The 21,169-nt window shown below is 42.7% G+C and overlaps 1 protein-coding gene across 5 annotated transcripts in view; it reads left to right on the top strand.

The window, feature by feature from the left end:
* Positions 1–21,169, top strand: part of eps8l3b (EPS8 signaling adaptor L3b) — a 100,974-nt gene that overhangs the window by 25,513 nt on the left and 54,292 nt on the right. Inside the window, exon 1 of one of the 5 annotated variants that reach the window (XM_073030652.1) lies at positions 16,518–16,539. The exons of the other annotated variants lie outside the window; for them this stretch is intronic. The gene's annotated coding sequence lies outside the window, so the exon portion shown is untranslated. Of the gene's footprint in view, positions 1–16,517; positions 16,540–21,169 lie in introns of those variants that run through there. 5 annotated transcript variants of the gene reach the window in all.

Below are 21,169 nucleotides of genomic sequence, written 5' to 3'. Positions count from 1 at the left end.
AGCTGATAGCATCCTCACCTCTGAGTCAGTATATCTTGACGTGAAGCAGTGTTCACACAATCCAGTTTGCCCTCCAGTGAAAACACCAAGGGAAGATTACACAACTGGAGGACTTACTTTTCAGTTGCAATGTTAAACCTGACGTCCTTCTACCCTATAGAATTATTCAGAGAAGAATCCTTCTTTTGTTCTGGCCAATATTTATCTCGCTGCCTGTGTATGAATATGTTGCTGCTTTGTCAGACCTTGTTGCTCATCGTTTGATTCCTACACTTACATGTGCTGTACTTCATCTTTACTGGTGGTAAAATACTTTGATGAGTTGCTTAAAGTGTTTTGTGAGCACAAAGTCATTCTGAATAACATTTGATGCAAATTATATCCCCACATCCAAGCCATGCTATTACAAATTGTTATCCGGAAGGGGTGGTTGGCAAGTTGCTGAAGCCTGTAAACTACGCAGAACTGATCCCACCACCTAAGGGCTTACATTCAAGGATTCTACAACTCATGTTTTCAATTTCTTTCTTTCAATCTGTCCATTGTACTGTATTTGTGTAGTTTGTCTTCTTTTTCACATTGCCTGTTTGTGGGAAGTTTTTCATCAATTCTACTGTATTTCTTTGTTCTACTGTGAATGCCTGCAAGGAAATGAATCTCAGGGTACTATGTTGGGACATACACGTACTTTGATAATACATTTACTTTGAATTTTGAACTTTGAGAAATACCTAGTGATTTAGAGAAGCTTAATGTAATTAAATAAAATCAACAGTTCCATGAAAGTAAATGATATTTCTCCAATTTGCTTGAGTTCTTTGAGGTTGAAACAAGAGGGGACTGCTAGGCTGAGCTGGTGGATTTTTGAAAGGCACTTGACAAAGTACAACATAAAAGGTTAATGTACAGGTTTGAATCATAAAAGATCTGGATAGCAGGGAAGGGTCAGTGACCTCTTTGAACTGGAATATTACATTAAAGCTACAATGAAGAAAGGCCATTCAGCCCCTCCAGTTCCTATTGATGACTGAGCTTATTCGACCATTTCATATGACTGTGACACCTATTTCCTGACCTATCTCTGAGGAGAAGAACAAAAGAAATAAAGATCAATGAAGAATATGGATTCATGAAATGATCCATCAATGATCCATTCAATATTTTGCTAAGAATGGTTGTCTTGTTAGGGAACAAATGAAAAGAGCAATAAATAGAGAGAATGAAAACATTTATCTAGGCTGTGAGCATGAGGAAAGCCTCCATCAAAAAATATTCCATGTTTTCTCTTGCTGGATCTCCCTGCTTTTATTGTTTAGGGAAGAGAATGTAGAGAGGAACAGAAATCTGATACTTGTGTTGAACATCAGACATTAGGCTATTCGGCCCACTGAGTCTGCTCTGCTATTCCTTATGACTGATTTATTATTCCCATCAACCCCATTCTCTCCCCAACCCCCATCTCCCCAGGGTTTGATCGATTTAAGCACTGGGCTGAGTTGGAAAGGTCAGGTAACAGGCTGAATCATGATGATGGGGCTCAGGCCTGAGAGTGTATCGAAGTGGCAAAGGGTCTGGATCTGAGAGCGAGGAACAGTCCGAGAGACGGGCTGGTTCAGCTCGTTGCTCCGCGAGATTTACTTCTTTCTGCAAAGAATGAAAACTGCAGGGATGACTGACTCTGTAGATATGGTCTCACTTTCGCCAGTTTCAGTTGTTTGCCCAATCTTTTTCCCCTGCACATTGTGTTGGACCGTCTTCTTTTTAAAAATGGGTCCTATTGGGTTTCTTTGTTTTGTGGTTGCCTGTATGGAGACGTATCTCAAGGTTATATGCAGTATTTGATAATAAATGTACTTTGACTTTGATACCCTTACTAATTAAGAACCTATCTACCTCGGCTTTAAATACCCAATGACTTAGCCTCCACAGCCACCTGTGGCAACGAATTCTGCCAATTCACCACCTTCTTCTGAAAGAAATTCCTCCTTATCTTTTTCTAAATAGACATTCTTCTACTCTGAGGCTGTGCCTTCTGGTCCTAGACTCCCCCACCATAGGAAATATCCTCTCCACATCCACTTAATCTACATTTTTCAATATTTGATAAGTTTCAATGAGACCCCCCCCTCATTCTTCTAAACTCCAGTGAATACAGGCCCAGAGCCATCATATGCCCCTCTCGCTGTATTTACTCAAAATCTAGAGATATTGAAGGGTCTCAATCTGAAACATCATCTGTCCATTTCCCTCTATAGATGCTGCCTGACCCGCTAAATTCCTCCAGATCTTTGCGCGTTGCTCCAGATTGCTGTCTCTTGCGTCTCCGCCATGTTGAGCTAGATTTACTAGTATTGTCTCCAGGGCAACCTGAGTTGAGCAATAAATGTTGACCTTGCTAGCAATATCCATATCCTGAGAATAACAAAGATAACATTTACTGCTGCTGTTTTCAAATATTTCTTAATTGAGAGCTGATTCTCAATGGAAAATCAATATAATGGAAGAAGTTTGTCAGCATGAGCTATAATGGCATCTTTACCAATGATCCCCTTCATCACTCACTCTGAACTATAGCAAAATAGCATTTTATTTCTCTCAACCCTCCTTGTAAACATCTGTGCTATTTTGTGGCTGCACATAGAATGTAATCTGGCTTCCAGTAGGAACTGGGTTTGTTATTCCTTTCTGTGCCTTGTGGCACATCATACAGCAACCTTGCCATTTATTTAGCATTTTGGCATTTTTTATATGAGGCTGAGTTGCTAGCTCGATGCTCAACCCAGCATGGATGGAAAGCGTCCAAGGAGCCGGTTAGATTTGAACCTGGGACCACTCTCCTCAAAGTCCACTACACCAGTGGTTGGCTAACAACTGGGTAAACTGCAACAGTATGCCTAGACTGGAGGGGTATCTTATACCATACCTTGTGTGTGTGGTGGCCTATTTATTAGGTACTTCCCATACCTAATAAAGTGGCCACTGAGTTTATATTTGTGGTGTTCTGCTGCTGTAGCCCATCTAGTTCAAGGTTCAATGTGTTGGGAGTTCAGAGATGCTCTTTTGCACACCACTGTTGTAACACATGGTTATCTGAGTTACTGTCGTCTTCCCGTCAGCTTGAACCAGTCTGGCCACTCTTCACTGACCTCTCTCATTAACAAGGCATTTTTGCCCACAGAACTGCCGCTCACTGGATGTGTTTTTTGTTTTTTCACACCATTCTCTGTCAACTCCAGAGACTGTTGTGCGTGAAAATCACAGGAGATCAGCTGTTTCTGAGATGCTTAAACCTCCCTGTTTGAACAGCAAATGAACCTCTTGACCGCATCTGCAAACTTTTATGCTTGAGTTGCGGCCGCATGATTGGCTGTTTAGATATTTGCATTAGCGAGAAGGTGTACAGGTGTACCTAATAAAGTGTATTTCACAACTTTCAAAATTGGATTGGCATCCTAAACCCTGAGAGGATAAGAATTACAACTTGGATTTGGCTGTACACACACTGTCCCAGTTACAGTGGGTAACAGCTAATTAGGGTCTTAGAGCCATAAAACAATACAGTTTGGATATATGCCCTTTGGCCCAACCAGTCCATGCTGACTATGGTGCCCACCCAGCTAGATCTAATTTTCTGCATTTGGCCCATATCCCTCTAAACCCAACCCTCCATGTACCTATCTAAGTGCTTCTTCAGTGATAACATTGTACCTGCTTCAACCATTTCAACTGGCAACTCATCGCACCTACTCACCACCCTCTCCCTGAAAAATATGTCCCTCCGCCCCTTTTAAATCTTTCCCCTCTCACCCTAAACCTGTGCCCCCTATTTTTAGATTCCCTGTCCTGTGGAAAAAGTAAATTATCATCCACCTTATTTGTGCCTCTCATAATTTTAAACTTTTCTATAAGGACATCCCTCATTCTCCTGTGTTCCAAGGAATAAAGACCCAGCCAGGCCAACCTGTCTCTATAACTCAAGCCCTCTCTGGTCCTGGTCACATCCTCTGAAAGTTCCATAGCATTGGCAAATGAGTTTACAGTAAAATGAAAGACATGCTTGGAATTTTTTTGTAGGTGAGTTATTCTTTACAGCCACAAACCCATTGTAGGTGACATCAGTGGGGTGTGCCCTATATGTATGTACTCTGATAAATTTTACTTTGAACTTCGAGTGCACCTAATGAAGTGACCACAGGAAAACCAAGTGTGGTCTTCTGCTGCTGTACCTCCATTTCTGAGGCTTTATGGCAGTTAGCAAACAACTTTGAGATGCATTACCACTACCTTCTAAACAGAGTGTAGGTCGGATATCTAAATCCTATATACTTGCATCAAATTCTATGAAGAAGACCTGTATTCTGAAGACGGCGCAATATTCCATTATTCCACTCGAGATGCGCTGGTGCCGAATAAATGGGACTCATTGCTTCCAGTAGAAGAGAGAAATCGGGGCTGACAGGAGTTCACACTGAATGAAACCTAGAGCTATTATTGTGTTTTCTGGTAGATAGTTTTTGTAAATGTTTTCTTTTTGTTATTTTCGCTAATTTTTCTAAGTTTGACTTTTGACTCACCTAACAAACACCCTTGCGCTAACGACTCCAGCTATTTTTTTCCTGGTCGTAACCCATGTATCTAACACACTGGTAATGTTAAGTTGTATTTTATTCAGTGATAACTTTAAAATCAACCACCCCCTCTCTTCATTATATGTTAGACACCTCACCAGTACATGCTCAACCATTTTCTGTTGTTTATAATACTCACACCTCCCATTATTGGGTTTCTTTATTACTAACTTTATTTGATTTTATTCTGGGTGCTATTTCCTTATTGTTTTGAACTATATAATTGATATGTTTATTTTGCACTATATTAATCTTCATTTTGCTATTGGGTTTTTGCTTGTAGAAATGCATTAAAATATCAATTAAAAAATAGAGTACTATTTAACTCTCTGTGCCCAAACCTCACTCAATCTGGATATTATCACCTCCTCCCTTGCTGAACCTCTTGACCATATCTGTATGCTTTTTTTTGTATTAAGTTGTTGCCACATGATTAGATATTTGCATTACCGAGCTGGTGTGTAGGCGTACCTAACAAAATGGCTGCTGAATCTATATGTACAGGTCAATGGAAAGTTACTTGCATCAGCATCACAAGCAGATCATGTAAATAGCATTCACAATAAAAACATAAATTAAACCAATTATACAATTTATATAACAAATAAAGCACAATTAGAGCAAAAAAAACATTCAAAGTCCATTTAGTGCAAAGTGATCAAAGTGGTCATAGTGTTGTTAAACTGCAGTGATTCCAGTTGATTCAGGAACCGAATATTTGCAGGGAAGTAATTGTTCTTGAACCTGGTAGAGTGGGACTTCAGGCTTCTGTACCTCCTGCAGGATGGACACTGCGAGAAGATGGTATGGGCTGGATGGTGAGAAGTTTTGAAGCTGATGATGATCAGTATACCAGCCAATGGGAGTTAATTCAGATCTATATTCCCTGCACTAGGCATCAATGCAGATCTGAATTCTGGGCATTAGACATCGACACTGATAAATGTACGTACATTGAGATGAACTGGAGGCTGTGGGCCCGATGTCCATGAGTTTGAGAGTCTGGAGGCCCGATGGTGGCCGATCCTGTGGTTGGGGGGTGGGGGGTGGGTGCATGTTTGGTAGGTGGGAAATGGGCTTGTTTTGCTATTGTTTTGTTTTGTTGCAGCTTGTCCTACTGAATATTATGAGCATGTTGTGTTGGCGCTGGAATGTGTGGTGATACTCGCGGGCTGCCCCCAGCACATCTTTTGGTGTATTGGTTGTTAAAGCAACTGGCACATTTTCTGAATGTTTTGATGTTCGTGTGATAAATAAATCTGACTCTAGAGTTGATTCAATCACTACACCATCGAGTGAGGGCTAATTTTGAACACTGTACCTGTTAATGGAATTGAATTCAGAACAATATAACAGCAGTGGGAATCAATCAGAATATCTGGTGGTCAAGTGGATTGAGGTGACGATTGAGTTTAAGTTAATACCCACTCTAGGTTTCACCCTTGTTTGTATGTATCATACTGATTTAGTTTGCCATTTCCCGAGGAACGCATGCTTAAGGACGGTTCACAGGATGGCTTGCTCAGTTATATACATTAATACATTCATAATGTAAGTAAAAAGCCATAATTGTGTGGCGGTTCCTTCGGGTTGTTATAGCCGGGGTTGGTATTGGGGATAAGCTCCAACTATCTATTAAGTACTCCCAATGATGTGCATCTCAAATAGCCTCTGACAACCAAGTCCAGCTCCTGGCTTTCACCTGTGGCCTAGCTACAAGGCTTAGTGGAACTGTTTCTATTGACAGGAGAAGGGGCAAAGGTGGGTTACTGGCATCTCGAAAGCAGTCACTTTGGGCTGACGGGGCTCTTCACCTGTGGTTGACAGCTCATCTAGGAAAGGGAAAACTCTGATCTCAAACCTCCACTGCCATGCGGCTATACCCACTCATAGGGAAGACTTTGGGAGTAAACCCCAAGGAAAAATCTGGAGTTGGAGCCCCTAAGGCAGTCCTACATTGAGTTCAATCCTTACTAGCAACTCTTGCAATGTCGCTGGTGCCAGACTGTATCAGTCTCTGCTGTTCCATTCGATTCATCAGTGTATGGAGAGGGGGAGACTTCTGCATGGGTAACAGCTTGCTCTCCATATTGTACTGCCCTGGTTTGCATATCATATAGACAGCTGAGATGTAAAATCCGTGGTTGGACCCAAATAATGGAGGGTCTCAAAGATAGTGTAGACTGCTATAAAGGGCAGCGTGTCAGACTGGTGCTGTTTAAAAGCTAGATTGTAAATGCACCACCTAATATGTTTCACATGAACCTCCTAATCAAACGTTGATCACATTGAGATAGGGACTTATGCAACTTTTCACTTTTAATGCAGTATAAAACCTTGGGGATTGAGAATGCAAACTTTGCATCAAAGGCTATCAGAAATAATGTTTGTTCCACTATCACTATAGTGAACAAATACTTCCTAACTGTACTTAAACAGGGTATTTACTTCAGCTATATTAGATACTGTCGATTTACCAGTTGGTTTTGGAAATGCCTGAGGTTTGCATCCCTTGTCTGGTTTAATGGACTTAAGAATACTGGAAATGTGATCTGAGATTCAAACTGAGATGTGGGTAGGGGCTCTGGAGAAAGAACTCTCATCAGAATCAGGTTTATTTTCACTGATGCAAGTTGTGAAATTTGCTTTTTTGTGGCAAAAGTATAGTGCAAGCAAAATAAATAAGTCACAATAAAACACAGTATTATTTATTGATAATATTATTAGCACAGTTTGTTGCCTATTGCACATTGGTTGTTGGTCTTTGTGTGTAGTTTTTCACTGATTCTATTGCATTTCTTTGTTCTACTGTGAATGCCTGCAAGAAAATGAATCTCAGGGTGACATATATGCTGACATATATAATATGTACTTTGATAATAAATTTACTTTGAACATTGAACATAAAGAAATAAGTAGTGCAAAAGCTGAATAGTATCTTCCTTGGAGAGGAGTACATTCAACATTTTGGGCTGAGACCCTTCATCAGGACCCTTCAGCCCGAAACATCAACTATACACTTTTCCATAGATGCTGCCTGGCCTTCTGAATTCCTCCAGCATTTTATGGGTGTTACTTGGATTTCCAGCAAGAGATTTTCTCTTGTTTGTATCTCTCTGCATTATCTTTAAACTCCTGCAGCTCTCCTCAAGCCCTTCATACTGATGCATTAGCCTACTTCAAGGTCAATCTAACTCTTCCTTGCCACATAGACCACTGTTCCTTCAACTATGTGCATATCTAGGAGTCTCTTAAAATGCCCAAATGTACAGGGTATCTGCTTCTACCACCACATCTCCGTTATAGTTATGCCCCTTGTATTAGCTACTTTCATCCTGGGGATCAAAAAGATTAGCTTTATTTGTCACAAATTTTGTGCTTTAAGCTGTGGAGAACGGGGAGGAGATCGAGAAAACAAGGGAATATCTGGAAAAGGTTGGAGGCCAATGTTGTCCAGCAATACATTGTTTGTGGGGCTATCTAATTCACTGATGAATGATGGCAGCTACAGAGAGAAAAAAGGCGAAGAGAATTTGCCAGAGCAATGAGGGTTAGAACACTGCAGATGCTGAAAATCTGAAACAAAAAAATTGCTGGAAATACTCGGCAGGTCAGACAGCATCCGTTGAGAAGTAAAAATCTGATGTTTCAGGCGAACAGCATTGTAGCAAAACTGGCTAGTTGGACACAAACAGGAGAGGCTGGTTATCCGAAATTTGAATTCAGTATTACCCCTGAGTATTACAATGTGCTTCCTGAGAAACTGAACTATTGATGCACAAGCTTATATTAGGCCATAAGATAATATATAGGAGCAGAATTAGGCCATTTGTCCCATCATGTCTGCTCTGCCATTTCGTCATGGTTGATCCAAATTTCCTCTCAACCACAATCTCCTGCCTACTTTTTATATCCCTTCATGCCCTGACCAATCAAGAATCTATTAACCTCTGCCTTAAATATGCGTAAAGACTTGGCTTCCACAAAAACCTGTGGCAAAGAATTCCACAGATTCACCATTCTTTGGCTAATGAAATTCTTTCTCATCTCCGTTCTAAAAGGATGCCCCTCTATTCTGAGGCTGTGTCCTCGGGTTTTAGACTCTCCCACCATAGAAAACACCTTCTTCACATACACTCTGTCAAGGCCTTGCACCATTGTATTGGTTCCAATGAGGTCACCCCTCATTCTTCTGAATTCCAGTTAATACTGGCCCAGAGCCATCAAACGCTCTTCATATGACAAGCCATTCAATCCTGGAATAATTTTTGTGAACCTCCTATGAACTCTCTCCAGTGTCAGCACATCCTTTCTAAGATATGGGGCCCAAACCTGCTCACAATACTCCAAGTGAGACCTCACCAGTGCTTTACAAAAGTCTCAACATTACATCCTTGCTTTTATATTCTAGTCCTCTTGAAATGAATGCTAACATTGCATTTGCCTTCCTCACCACAGAGTCAACCTGCAAAGTAACCTTTAGGGAATCCTGCACAAGGTCTCCCAAGTCCCTTTGTACTTCAGTTTTTTGTATTTTCTCTCCATTTAGAAAATAGTCAATCCTTTTATTTTTTCTACTGAAGGGCATGACCACACACTTCCTGACACTGTATTCCATCTGCCATTTTTTTGCCCATTCTTGTAATCTGTCTATGTCCTTCTGTAGCCTCTCTACTTCCTCAAATTACCTGCCCCTTCCACTTATCTTCATGTTGTCTGCAAACCTTGCAACGAGGCCATCAATTCCATCATCCAAATCATTGACATGTCACATAAGAGGAATCGGTCCCAACACAGACCGCTGTGGAACACCAATCGTCACCAGCAGCCAGACAGAAAAGGCTCTTTTTATTCCCACTATTTGTCTCTTGCCAATCAGCCATTGCTTTATCTGTGCTAGGGCTTCATTGAACATTGTAGGAGGTCAAAGAAAGATTGGTTGGAGTGGGAATGGGATGGAGAATTGACAGGCAATTGAAAGCCCAGTATCTGCCCTGTGGAGTGAAGGAGCTCTCAAAGTGATCATCCAATCTATGGTTGGTTTCTGCAAGTACTGCAGACCATCCTTTCAATATCCAAAAAAAAGCACACACACTAGACTGAAAGAATTGCTGCTTCATCTGGAATGACTGCTATGCGAGGACATGTTCTCAATCCTGTCATGGATATTACCTTCCTTCTCTCTACCTTGTTCTCTCACCTTTTCACATCTGGTGAAGGGCTTGTCTGTTTGTTCGTTACATGCCATGCTTTATGATGTAGGTGATAACGGTCTTTCTATGACCATGATTGTTCTTGGCAAATTCTACAAAAGTGGATTGCCATTGCCTTCTCCTGGGCAGTGTCTTTACAAGATGGGTGACCCAGCCATTTACAAGATTGGCTGCCTGACGTCAGTGTCAGATAACCGGGACCTGTGATATGCACCAGCTGTTCATATGACCACCACCTGCTCCCATGGTTTTTCAAGACCCTGATCGGAGGGTGGGGGTGTAAGCAGGTGCAATACATTGCCCTGAGCTACAGGATAGCTGAGGAAAGGAGTGCCTTTGGTAGAGACATATCTCCTGCCGCCCGAGGGTGAAAGGTTAACAACCTGAAATACTGGTTTACTTTTACTTTATTTATTTAGAGATACAGAGCGGTGACAGGCCCTTCTGGCCCAATGAGCCTGTGCCACCCAATTACACCCATGTGACCAATAAGCCTTCTAACTCATACAGTACATCTTTGGGATGTGGGAGCAAGCCAGAGCACCCAGAGGAAACCCACATGGTCATGGGGAGAATGCACAAGCTCCTTTCAGACTGCGGTGGGAATTGAACCCAGGCCGCTGGTGCTGTAATGCCGTTATGCTAACCACTACACTACTGTGGTGAACTACATATACCTGTCTGGACATGCCCCCCTGCTGACTGCTCCTGTGGCTCCTCCCACGGACCCCGGTATAAAGGCGATTGGGGACACCGCCCCGGCCTCAGTCTCCAGGATGCAGTGTGGTGGTCAATTGCTGCTTGTTCTTTCTTCCAGCCAATAAAAGCCTGTATCTCGCCTCACGTCTCCAAGAGTTATTGATGGTGCATCAACTACCATGTCGCTAATGCAGTTTTTCTCTCCATGGATGCTGTTGAGCTGCAGAGTATTTCTAACATTTTGCATCATATTTTAGATTTCCAAATTGTGCATTTTTTTCAACATTTTGGAGCTGCTTAATGTTAGTGATCCTGAATCTGTGGTGGTGGTCGCTTCAGGAAAACCCCGAGGTACATTATCCACTTGGCGCTTCTCATTGAAATCAGGTTTGAAAACAATACACTTACTAAATATTGGAAGGCTCAGAAAGAGTGGACATGGAGAGGGTATTTCCTATCATGACTGAGTCTAGGATTAGAGGGCATGACCTCAGAATAGAAGGATGTCCCTTTCAAACAGAGATGAGAGGGTATTTCCTTCGCCAAAGGGTGGCGAAGCTGTGGGATTTATCATCACAGAGTACAGCAAAGACCAAGTCTTGGCTATATTTAAAGCAGAGGTTGATAGGTTCTTGATTAGTAAGTGTATCAAAAGTTATTGGGAGAAGGCAGGACAAAGGTGTTGAGAGGGAAAGTAAATCAGCTATGACGGAGTGGCAGAGCAGACATGATGGGCCAAGTAGCCTAATTCTTCCCCTACGTCTTATGGTCTTATGGTATTAAGGTCTTAACTTTTGAACCTAAAACTGAAGTTACAGCTCTTCAGAATTCAATTCAAATTCTGAATTCATGATTTATTTAGTTTATTTAGCAATACAGCATGGAGCAGGCCATTCTGGCCCTGTGAGCAACCCCTGACAATCCCAATTTAACAGTAACCTAATTGTGGGACAATTTACAATGACCAATTAATCAAACTGGTACATCTTTGGACTGTGGGAGGAAACTGGAGCATCCGGGGAAAACCATACATTCCCTGGGGAGGATGTACAGACTCCTTACAGAGGGCACTGGGATTTGGTGTCCCATCGTGCTAACTGCCCCTTTGATTATTTAATGTCATTTCCAGTTCACAAGCGTAAAGGGGAATGAAATAATTGTTACTCCAGTTCTGATGCAGCACAGAAGTAGCACAATAAGATAACACAATAATAAAGAACAGAATAAATATAAATACACAAGATAGCTTATATACGCAAATTGATTGTATGCCTATAAAGTGACGCTCGGCACAGAAGTGTGTGTACATAAGATGACCGGCAGGAAATTATGAAGTTGTATTGCGGAGTAGACAATGCAAGATGTGCTATTGATACAGCTTTCTGACATTGACAAAGCATGCCCACAACGCTCGGCAGAACATAACAAGCAACAAAAAAAAACAACTAAACAAGCCCCTTTCCTGCCTCCCTCCCACCCATCTACGCACACATGGAGAGTCCTCCAACTCCAGCACAGTCTTGCAGCCTTCAGCACAGTCCAGCAGTCTCCAGTCTCCAGGGTTTAGTCATTGGGCTTTGACGACTGGACTTGCAATTGATCATAGGCCTCTGATCTTCAGTTTTGGCCCCTGTTCTAGCCAATGAAGGGACCTCAAACACAAGATGAACTGCGCTAACTGACTGGTCCTTGTGCCTCATCTTGAGTGATGGAGTTAAGCTCATTAAACCTGTAAGCTAGCCAATTGGAGCTGGCTTCCTGATGCTTATAAACCTTCTGGCTTAACTCCCCTTGTTTTACATCCAATGCAACGTCCTCCAACAAATTTAAATTTCCTCTCTTCTGCTTCTGAAGTCAGGTTGATACTGAGTTCAGGCCAAACTGCCTCTGTAGAAACAGTGAACTCTGGCTCTGAGTTCTTGTGCTTCAACCTCGTTATCTCATGCCCAATTAAAGTGGGATAATTAGGAACTGAAAGGTAAGTTGGTCTTAACACTAATATTTAATCTTTCATGCCAGATCTCAGATTCATCCAGAACTGCCACGTCCTCTTTAATCTTAGTAGGGCTGCAACATGTTATTGAAATAATACTGGGTCGGATTAGTGAATGAGGGTTTATTTATGGAAACACAACGTTGCCAAACAGTGCAGGTACATAGGTTAGAGCTGAGAATCATTGCCTGACACTGCAGCTGGCCCATGTTCAAAAAGTCACTCCCATGAAGGCTGAGTGGTACCGTGAAATAGCTACAGTACCAGTAGTGTGATCGCTTGGGTCCAGTGTAATGTTCTCTTGAGGGAGCCATTCCCTTAGGGAATAATCTATTGTGTCCATTGGTAGGTCCTTGGGTGGCTTGAGAGGCTGATTCAGGATCCACATGTTCTCATGCAGTGTGGGCAAGAGTGAGTTGTGGCTGTGGTTAATGGTTGAGTCTTCTGGTTGTTCACTCTCTCCTTTCATGACTGCCGCTTGTTTTCTGCAGCACAAAGGAGGCCATGTAGTGCAGCTCCCTGGTTTTCTGCCAGGTGTATCTACTGAGTGCAATTTCTTCCCAGTTTTCAGATGTAATGTTGAATTTGTGTCACTTTGGATACTGCTGGGAGGGGAGGGGATGAGCTACCAGGTCACAGCTGCAGTCAGGCCAGTGGCACCATAGCTGGATCTGAGGCCTATCAGGAAAGGGTAAAATCAGGTAGATCGATCAGGACAGGAAACTTGTAGTTATGGGGGCAGACAAGAGATTCTGTGACTACGAAAGGTACACCATGACAGTGTGTTGCCTCCCAGGTGCTGGGGTCAAGGATGTCTCAGAGCAGCTGAGGAAGATTCTCAAGAGGCCAGATGTCGTGGTACATCTGGCAAAGAAAGTTAAGAGGCCTTACGCAGGGAGTTAGGGAAGAGGCTGAAGAGCAGGACCTCTGCTCTTATTCCCAGTAACATGTGCTAGTCAAGGCAGGAATGGGATGTGTGCAGGCCTCCGTTAGTCTCGATAGACCATGGATTTGTGCCTTGAAGACCGGCAGACCCAAGCTGCAAGTCTGCCCTCTCCACACCACCGATGTTGCCCAAGGGAAGGGCATTAGGACCCATACAGCTTGGCACCGGTGTCATCGCAAAGCAATGTGTGGTTAAGTGCCTTGCTCAAGGACACACACGTAGCCTCAGCCAAGGCTCGAACTAGCAACCTTCAGGTCACTAGATGAACGCCTTAACCACTTGGCCACACACCAACACAAGAATAGGATGATGGTGCAGATGAATGAGTGGCTGAGGAAATGGTACAAGGGACAGGGTTTCAGATTCCTGGATCATTGGGATCTCTTCTGATTTTATGTATAACCTACATAAAAGAAAGATGGGTTACACTCAAACCTATGGGAGACCAATATCCTTGCAGACAGGTTTGCTAGATGGTTTAAACTAATTTGGCAGGGGGTATGGAAACCAGAATGATAGGGCTGAGGATGGGATAGTTGTTATACAAGTAGGTGTGTTGCGTAGTGAGACTGTGAAGAAGGACAGGCAGATGATAGGGCAAAATTGCCGTCAGTGGGATGAACTGAAGTGTAACATGGGGCAAAATTGAAAAGGATAATGACTACAGGACTGAAAGTGTTATAATTGACTGCACACACTATGCAGAATAAGATAAATTATCTTGTAGTGCAGTTAGAGATTGACAGTTATGATGCTGAGGGCATCACAAAGTTGTGGCTGAAAGGCAGTCATAGTTGTAAGCTAAAGATCAGAGGATATACATTGTATCAAAAGGACAGGCAGGTAGGCAGAGGGGATAGGGTGGCTCTGTTGGTAAAAGAAGTCAAATCCTTAGAAAGAGGTGACATAGGACTGGAAAATGTAGAGTTCATGGGGGCAGATTAAATTGCAAGAGGAAAAAGATACTGATGGGAGTTATACGTAAGCCTCCAAATAATAGCCAGAATCTGGGATACAAATTATATTGGGACATAGAAAAAACACGTAAAACAGCAACATGCAGGTAATCACGAGGAAATCTGCAGATGCTGGAAATTCAAACAACACACACAAAATGCTGGTGGAACACAGCAGGCCAGGCAGCATCTATAAGGAAAAGCACTGTCGATGTTTCGGGCTGAGACCCTTTGTCAGGACATGCAGGTAATAATATTTTTCCCTTCTTTTTCTTCTCTCTCTCTGTCCCTCTCACAATCATTCCTTGCCTGGAAAGGAAAGGAGAAGAACCCAAAATAAGAAGGTGAAGGGAGGGGATGGAGTACAAGTTGTGTGGAGGAATAAACAGTTGAGGTCCGAGGACCTTCATCATATTCCATTCCATAGATTGCTTCCTGACTTGCTGAGATGACTGAACTAATTAGCTCTCTTGCTTCTCATTCCCGGTGATGTTGCTATGTTCTCATACCTTAATTCAACACCCTTCCATTAGTATTGAGCATGAGGTACTACATTTTGGTAGGACTAATCAAAATTGGACATACATGTTAAATGGCAGGGTATTGACAAATGCAGTAGAACAGAGTGATCTAGGAATAATGGTGCATCCCTGAAGGTGGAATCTCATGTGGATAGGGTGGTGAAGAAAGTTTTTGGTATGCTGGCCTTTATAAATCAGAGCATTGAGTATAGGAATTAGTATGTAATGTTAAAATTGTACAAGGCATTGGTGAGGCCAAATTTGGAGTATTGTGTACAGTTCTGGTCACCAAATTACAGGAAAGATGTCAACAAAATAGAGAGAGTACAGAGGAGATTTACTGGAATGTTACCTGGGTTTCAGCATCTAAGTTACAGAGAAAGGTTGAACAAGTTAGGTCTTTATTCTTTGGAGCATAGAAAGTTGAGGGGGGACTTGATAGAGGTAATTAAAATTATGAGGGGGATAGATAGAGGCTGAGTCCAGCGGTGCCTTGGAAGTCCATAGCAGGGGTATTCCCTTCTGCCGCCAGCGTGGATGACGAGTCTATCAGGACCCTGAGAACTTGTGGAACTGTATGGTGGTTTCTTTCAAACTTACAGTCTTTTAACATCTTTGGACTATTTTTTACTGTGCCCATGGCCTGTTTTTTTTAATCACTTATGGTATTGTCTGCACTGTTATAACTATATGTTAACTATAACTATATGTGGTTTTGTGTAGGTCTTGTAGCTTTAGTTTTTGGTTTGTTGGGTGGTAGAGTTGGTCTCCTGATTTGGTGTGTCTGGATAGTCTTGTTTTGTCTGGTGGATTTAGAGCTCCTTTCCAGGGAACGCGATAAGGTGGTATTAATATGCAGCAGCCTCTCCGGACTCTGGATTGGGGATTGCCAAACGTTATGTGGATTTTCTGGTGTAGTCTGTTTTGTCATGTGCTTTTGTGATATCATTCTGGAGGAACGTTGTCTCATTTTTTAACCGAATTGCATTTGTGGTTTCTAAATAATAAACTGAAATTCAATTCAATTCATAGTTGACATGGATAGGCTTTTTCCATTGAGAGTAGGGGAGATTCAAACAGGACATGAGTTGAGAGTGGGGGGCAAATGTTTAGGGGTAACATGAGGGGGAACTTCTTTACTTGGAAAGTGGTAGCTGTGTGGAATGAGCTTCCAGTAGAAGTGGTAGAGGCAGGTTCGATATTGTCATTTAAAAAAAATTGGATAGGTATATGGACAGGTAAGGAATGGAAGGTTATGGGCTGAGTGCAGGTTGGTGGGACTAGGTGAGAGTAAGCGTTTGGCATGGACTAGAAGGGCTGAGATGGCCTGTTTCCATGCCGTAATTGTTATATGGTTATATAGTATTGTCACTTTGGCATTTTTCGTGCACTTCCTCATTCCATTGTACTTGTGCTGTTTTTATTGGTGTATTGATGACTATGTACACTGTTTACTCTGTGTGCTTTATGCGAACAAGGAATTTCATGGGACTACTGCAAGATAGTGCCAGTGACCACTGTGACTAGCGGCAATGTCCTGCAGACAGTTCACAAAACTACTTCTTCCCCTTCTTCTTTTAAAGGTACTTCTACTACTAATCGGTGTGTGATTGGAACCTGTAATTTACATTTTGATCATGTGATTTTGGAGGACTGGGTGATCTGGCACTTTTGCTGTCTCTGAGGGAGTTCAGCGTGGTTGAGAACAGAGTGTGTGGCCAACTGGTAGAGCACGAGCCCACGATCAGCTCCAATTCTCAACCGACTTGCCGATTAAGGCGTCAAACAAGATTGAAATCAACAAGGATAGGAGCAGAAGACAAGCGGAAGACAAGCAGAAGATAAGTTCAGTGCCATCTGCCTATGTTTGGCCAGTCTCCCTTTCCCTCTTGCTTGCTGCTTCTGGAGGAAAGTGCAGGAGTCTTGGCTTTGGGCAAGTTTGATCAGTGTAGTTTGTGGATTGGATTTGCTTTTAGATGACTCTGCAGTTCATGTTATCTGTGTTTCTCCTCTTTGGTTAGTCCCTTTATTAATTGCTATTTTGCGCAATTTTGATTAGGGTGGACTGGCTCCGTGGCCTGTAGTCAATGAATGACATAGTGCTACTTTGAATTGAACAGAACTAAAATGGACATTATTGGACTGCTTTCAGAATGCTGCAGTTTGATGTTTAATATTCTGCATGTCATTTACTTGTTTTTTTGCTGTTTGCTCAATTTGCCCTTTTTTGGTGCATTGGGTGTTCGATGTTTTATTTGAACGAGTTCCGTGGTGTTTCTTTGTTTTGTAGCTGAGTGTGGGAAGATGAATCTCAGGGTTGTAAACTGCATATGTACTTCGATAATACTTGGATTGGCTCATATGTGTCTGTAGACTGTAAATGCAGTTGACTTTTAACTCCCTCCTCAGTTCAGAGCCAAGTAGTGATGGGTAATAAATATTGGCCTCGCCCATAATGCCTCCATCCTCTGAACATGTCGAAACAAGGCACCCTTAATCTGACAAATTGTAATTGCCAACAGAGCTGTTCTGACTGGTGGCAGGTTAACTTACAGAGGGACGCTCACTTTTTAAAATTGTAATTAAGACATAAGCACAAAGAGATTGAATTTTCACATGCCTGCCATTGCACTAGATACTCCATGTGTAATTCTAGTTGCCCCATTAAAGAGAGGATGTGGAATCTCAGGAAAGGGCACAGAGGAGGTTTACCATGAAGCTGCTGGGATTGGAGGAAAAGGAGAAGCTCGACACACTTGCGTTGTTTTCTCCAGTGTTGAAGGCTGAGGGAGGCCTGATAGAAGCTTATAAAAGTTATGAGAGGGAACGCAGTAAGAATCTTTTCCTCAGGGTAGAAATGTCAAGTACTAGATGCCATGCATTTAACGTGAGAGGGGGATATTTTAAAGAGATGTGCAGGGGCAAGGTGTTTTACACAGAGATTGATAGGTGCATAGAATGTCTGGCAGGGGTAGTGATGGATGATGTGATAGTGGCATTTAAGATGGTTTTAGATGGGCATACAAATGGAGGGAATATCAGAGTTCGTGCATTTATTATTAAAGTATGCATACCATATACAACCTTGCGACTCACCTTGAGAATCCACTAAAACAACCCACACAACAAAAATTGTCAGACACCCAACGTGTGGGAAAAAAAGAATAATTTATGCAAACAGTACAAAAAGCCAACAATTGACACACAGAACATGAACCGAGAGTCCCCAGAAGTGAGTCCACAGCCACGGTGCTGTACATGGTCCAGGAACCTGATGGCTACAGGTCACAGCTGGAGAGTCATTTCAGTGTGGAGGCACATAAAGCCTCTCAGAGTAGTGAGCTGAACACTATTTTGTCCCTCCCCCCTCATCCTCGACGTCTTGATCTTTTTAATCTGACTCGGCACATAAATCAGCATAGGTTCATTTCTTTGCTCTCACCCAGGCCCCATTGCTCTGATCCAGCCCAAAGTTTCAATCCTGCCCCAAGTCCACTCTGGCAATAGATGCTGTAGCCATCCTTGCAATCTTCAGAGTCCAGTTTTGCAGAATCCTTCAAGATACTGCAAAAACACCAGGTCGTACAGATTGTTCAAAAGCACGACTCTCAAAGGGAAGTTACAGGCTGTGAAATATGATCCAGAAAAAGTATAATTAATAGAATAGTCAGTAGCTTTGGTTTCTGCCGGAGAAGTATCGCCATGTCTCGCCAGCACCATCTTGGGCAAATATGGATTATGTGGCGCTGGAATGTGAGGTGACACTTGCCCCAGCACATCCTTGGGTGTGTTATTTGTTAGTGTAAACAACACATTTAACTGCATGTCTCGGTGTGCATGTGAAAAATAAACTTGGATCGTGAATCTTGAATGTACACGCTGAAGGGATTCGGTTTAATTTGGCATTATGTTCAGCCCAGACATTGTGGGCTGAAGGGCCTGTTCCTGAGATGTTCTGTTCTAAGTTTTGATTCCACTGAGTTTAACTGGTTTTACCTTAAGCTCTCATGTATCCCAAGTGGGTCAATTTTATTTAATGTCCTACTTTATTTCTCATAAAATGAAAGCTCCCACCTCGAATGGCCAAGAGTAGTGTCACAGGAGAGCTGTCATGATTAGAACTGAGCCACTGTTTCTATCAAATGTTTCTTCACACTCCTGCTTTACTAACACATACAGATTTTGCACTGGCCCAGCTGAGACAGAGAAACGATCAGCAGATTCCTGACTCAGAATTGTACATTCTGTCATTCTTCCATTATGTGCTGTGTCATATGATGTGGGTGATCATGGTTGTTCCATGTTCTCCATCCTCTCATGGACATTACCGTTCTTCTCTCTACCTTGCCTCTCGCCGTTTCACTTCTGTTGAGGGTTCGTTCGTTATGTGCCGTGCCGTTTGATGTGGGTGATCATGGCCCATGACTATGACTGTTCTTGGCAAATTTTTCGACAGAAGTGGTTTGCCATTACTTCCTTCTGGGCAGAGTCTTTACAAGATGGGTGATCCCAGCCATTATCAATGCTCTTCAGAGATTGTCTGCCTGACATCAGTGGTCATATAACCAGGACTTGTGATATGCACCGGCTGCTCATACCACCATCCACCACCTGCTCCCATGGCCTCATATGACCCTGATCAAGGGGACTAAGCAGGTGCTACACTTTGCCCAAGGGTGACCTGCAGTCTAGTGGAGGGAAGGAGCACTTTACACCTCCTTTGGTAGAAATGTATCTCCAAACCGCCTTCTGATCGTCCAAATCTTAATTGGTTCTCATTTCAATTGTTTTACTGGAAATAGTTGTGAAGGGTTCACATGGCTGCCCAGCAACCTTTCGTTTTAACCCTAGTAATCACAAGACAACTTACAAAGGAGCAATTAACTACTAACTGGAATGTCTTTGGACAGTGGGAGGAAACCCACATGCTTCTTGGGAAGGACATACAAACTTTCTGACAAAGGGCACTGGAAATGAATTTTGAACACTGCAATAGTGCTGTGCTAACTGCCATGCTAGGTGCAGTGATGCTATGTTCTTACACAAAGAGTGTTTTGTCACCTTCCTTCTTAAAGAATCAAATTAAAAATTCTTGGGGGCTGAATAGACAGTTAAGTCTTGGGGGCTTAATAGGCAGTTAACAAGGTAAATTGGGAATAGTGACAGGGTGTGAAGCATTAATTCCGGGTGTGCGTGTGTGTGTGTCTGTGTTTGGCATCTGTGGCATGGTAGTGTAGTGGTTAGCACAACACTTTACAGTACAGGCAACCTGGGTTCAATTCCCATCACTGCCTATAAGGAGTTTGTACGTTTTCCCCGTGACCACGTGGGTTTCCTCTGGGTGCTCTGGTTTCTTCCCACAGTCCAAAGAAGAACTGTGATTGGCTGTTAAAATTGTCCTTTGACTAGGCTTGGATTAAATTGGGGGAATTGCTAGGCAGTGTGGCTCAAAGCGCTGGAAGGATTGATTCTACACTGTATCTCAGTAAATAAATAAATAAGGAAATCAGGGAGAGATGTGGCTTTGATGGCTGGCCAATAGTAACTCTGAGATCAGTATATTCAGAATGTACTTATATGGTTTCTTGTGCTATACCTCAGTTAAACATGCCTTGAGAGTTAACTTTTGCTCAATCTGAGCACGTCACTGATGTTGGGATTATTACACTGGCTGCCTGTGTCCTTTAGGATCAATTTTAAAACACTCTTTTCCTCTGGTTTCTTCATGCTCTGGTTTCCTTCCACATCTGATAGTCGTGTGAGTCAGCATGTTAGTCAGCCACTGTAAATTGTCCATGGTGACAAAGTGAGAGAATTGTGGTGAACTACATATACCTGTCTGGACACGCCCCCCCTGCTGACTGCTCCTGTGGCTCCTCCCACTGACCCCGGTATAAAGACGATTGGGGCCTGAGCCCTGCCCTCAGTCTCCAGGATGTAGTATGATGGTCAATTGCTGCTTGTTCTTTCTTCCAGTCAATAAAAGCCTATATCTCGCCTCACGTCTCAGAGAGTTATTGATGGTGCATCAAGAATAAAACAAAGGCCTCAGTATTGGATTCGTGCCAATTGCCACAGACTTATCAGGGATGTAGATAGGGTAAATGCAAGCAGGCTATTTCCACTGTGGTTGGGTGGGACTACAACCAGGAGTCGTGGGTTGAGGACGAACGGTGAAGAGGTTATGAGGAACATGAGGGGAATCTTCTTCAC

This window comes from Hemitrygon akajei, chromosome 27 (assembly GCF_048418815.1).
Source record: "Hemitrygon akajei chromosome 27, sHemAka1.3, whole genome shotgun sequence".
NCBI lineage: Eukaryota > Metazoa > Chordata > Chondrichthyes > Myliobatiformes > Dasyatidae > Hemitrygon > Hemitrygon akajei.
The sequence above is the reverse complement of the archived record's forward strand: the minus strand, read 5'-3'. Positions and strand labels throughout refer to the sequence as shown.